General features: G+C 35.0%; 1 non-coding gene across 1 annotated transcript; it reads right to left on the bottom strand.

The window, feature by feature from the left end:
- Nucleotides 1-2,825: 2,825 nt before the first annotated feature.
- On the bottom strand, nt 2,826-2,898 carry TRNAT-UGU (transfer RNA threonine (anticodon UGU)). Its single transcript has one exon. It is a non-coding gene; the product is annotated as a tRNA-Thr (tRNA).
- Nucleotides 2,899-3,143: the final 245 nt, after the last annotated feature.

The following is a 3,143-nucleotide window of genomic DNA, read 5'->3' as shown; positions in this document are numbered from 1 at the left end:
ACCCGAGTATGTCCAACGAGTGAGTTATCATCATCACCTGATCAAACATCACCACTCATGATATGTGAACCTGAGTGTGTCCAACGTGTGAATTATCATAAATGCTACAACACTCGAGGACCTGCGAAATTCGCTTAGCATCTAATTGCTATTCAGGAGGCCCAATGATTATACGGAAGATAAAACCCGAGAGTAGCTATAAAAATCAAACAACATATCTCAGGTGTACACGCAAGAGGTGATTATTTTTAAGGCATAAAATTCTTTAATTGTTATATAATAATTGGGAATGAGTGATTATTTAAAATACACTCTCTTTTGTCTCATTCTTATATTGATTTAGATCGATTTTGTTATCATCCTTGACGAAATACTACACACGCAGATCAATTTCTGTTTATCCAACCTAACAACTTTTCAAGCGTAAAACTGGAAAAAACTGGGTTAGTTTATGGAAATAGGAGGATAAATTTCTCTGGTTCGATAGCTTGGTAATGTAAAGCAACAATTATCCTATATATCAGGCATATTCTCACCACATATTAAAATTTGATGGAAACCTGAGGAATGTGATGAAATATTCTTTGTAAAGTTTTTCACTACATAATTTATTAGCATCTGAATGATCAGGAAAGTTGAATCAGTTACTCAAGTGACTTTCAAATACTCTTTTTTTCGTTTAGCTAAGCATCTGTGTCTACCTTATATGGTATTATAGTCTTTAACCTGTTCAGTGCCGTAGACGAGATAACTCGTCCAAGTCGATCGGTAACAAAGTGCCACGGACGAGTTAATTCGTTCTCAATAATACCTAACTTCAAAGCTAGATGTCAGCACCATACATGCATTTGACCTACTTACAAATTGTTTCACTTTCGATCGAAAATGGCGTCACGAAAACGTTATAAAATGAAGAAGCATTAGAGTTGTATTGTAGCAGCTGAAATACTTGGCAGTCAACAGGTTAAACACTTCTTAAGTAATATAAACTGCTCAAAAAATTAAAGGAACAAGTACGTTTTCTTATAAAATTTATCTCAGTGTTCCAAATGTGATAATATTTTTTATTTTTTAGGTAATTTGCCTCATTTTAGTTTCATCTGTATCCATTTTTAATGTGTGATGAACGGTAAAACATGGATAAATAAAAGTTGAAAAAATGACTAGTATCACCGAAACTGATATCCCATATGAAACAATACTTTAAACAGTTTACGTGCATTTATTCAAGAAATGTTTGAAACATTCAATATTTACTGTGACCTCCACGGGTTGTCACACACTCCTGATACCGATTTGGCACACTTTGAATCAGTCTATCGATGCTATATTGGGGTATAGCAGCCCACTAGTCTGGGATAAGCCAAGGCTTATCCGAGCTCCTGTACATTGTGAGGAAGGTGCTGGCGTTCACTAATAAGCCTCGAAAACATATCACAGCAATGTACCATCGGATTTAAATCTGGACATCTGGCGGGTCACTCAAAAGTCTCTATTCTTTCTTCGTCAAAGAAATCCATATACAGTCTGGCGACATGTGGTCTGGCGTTAACCTGCATAAGAATGAACCCATCGCCGAGGAATGCATAGTTTCACGCAACAGTCTTTTATAGGGTACCTATAGTTGTATTCTCCTTGAGTTAGGTGAGTTCCGTTTGAGCTGCTTCAAACTTCACTCGCAAGCTTAAAAAATACACTTGTAGACGTACGGAAATGTTTTTCATAATTAAATTTAGTTATGACAAAAATATACTGAAATATGTACTTGTTCCTTTTTGGAGCAGTATATCATGTATCAGGTTTTTAGTTGTCTAAAATGTCAGATCGCTTGGCATTGTGACATCTTAAGAATTTTCGGTAAAGAAGAGAAGTTCAGGTTCGTAAAAAATAGGTTCGCAGATCTTGTATGCGGTTATGTTTATCAGAGTGCGAACAGCTTTCGTGTGGGAAAATTAACAACTAGTTTGGATAAATTGCAGCGTTAGAAGGCAAGAAACTTTTTGAGTTTGTTTGATTTGAATTTCGCGCAAAGCTACACAAGGACTCTCTACGCTAGCTGTCCCTAATTTAGCAGTTTAAGACGAAAGGGAAAGTAGCTAGTCATCTCCACCCACCGCCAACTCTTGGGCTACTCTTTTACCAAAGAATAGTAGGATTGACAGCCACATTATAACGTCCCCACGGCTGAAATGGCGAGCATGTTCGATGCGACGGGGACTCGAACGCCTTAACCCACTTGAGAGGTAAGGGGATTTTTGTCTATTTTCCGGATATTTGTAGTCTTTATTTTTTCAGCATTGTTTAATTAAATAAAAATTATTAATTGTAGAGCTATAAGTAGTATAAAAAATTAGAGTTCACTTTTTCTGACGGCAAAAAGCGAAAAAAAGATTTTTTTCTCGTTTTTCATGTTTATTCTTTATGTATAATTATAAAAAAATCATCTAAAAGTAAGGATATTTTGAAGATAGTTAAGATTAGATTACGAAAAAAAATGTTTCACTAGTTTTGTTAACTCATGGGCAATGTAATTCGATAGCGTAAAATGAGTTGTGTGTTCCAAGAGTGTTTTACAACTTTATAATCACATTGGACAGTGGTTAGTCACGGTTCAAAGGGCAATTTAAAAAATATATAAGTAGATATACATTATTACGAAATTAGAATAAATGAACCTGGTTTTGCATTACAATATAAAGTAACAGGGTAATTTAGATTTGTGTGTGTGGTTATAAGGTAGGTCAGATTTACAATTTCCGTTTTGAGTTAGAGGAAACAAATTGTAAGCTATAATTATCCCATTCTTGCTACAATATTTTTATCATAGCCCCCAGTGAGGATTGAACTCACGAACCCTGGTTTACAAGACTAGTGCTCTAACCACTGAGATATGGAGGTAACTGATAATAAAAACAAAAAATTAAAACACAAATTAACAACATTAGAAATAAAATTGGAGCAGAAATTAAACAGCTAAAACAAGAAAATTGGGACAACTTCTGCTCTCAACTAAACCAATAATCTGACCTCAGTAAGTTCTGACTACACTTAGAAAGATTCACAAATGAACTCACGACAAGAAAATACCCAACACTGGAATATAACAATACCTTAGCACAAACCAACAAAGAAAAAGCAGAAGC

This window comes from Tachypleus tridentatus, chromosome 13 (genome assembly GCF_004210375.1).
Source record: "Tachypleus tridentatus isolate NWPU-2018 chromosome 13, ASM421037v1, whole genome shotgun sequence".
In the NCBI taxonomy this organism is placed as follows: Eukaryota; Metazoa; Arthropoda; class Merostomata; order Xiphosura; family Limulidae; genus Tachypleus; species Tachypleus tridentatus.
Note: the sequence above shows the minus strand (reverse complement) of the source record. Positions and strands in the feature narration are given on the sequence as shown.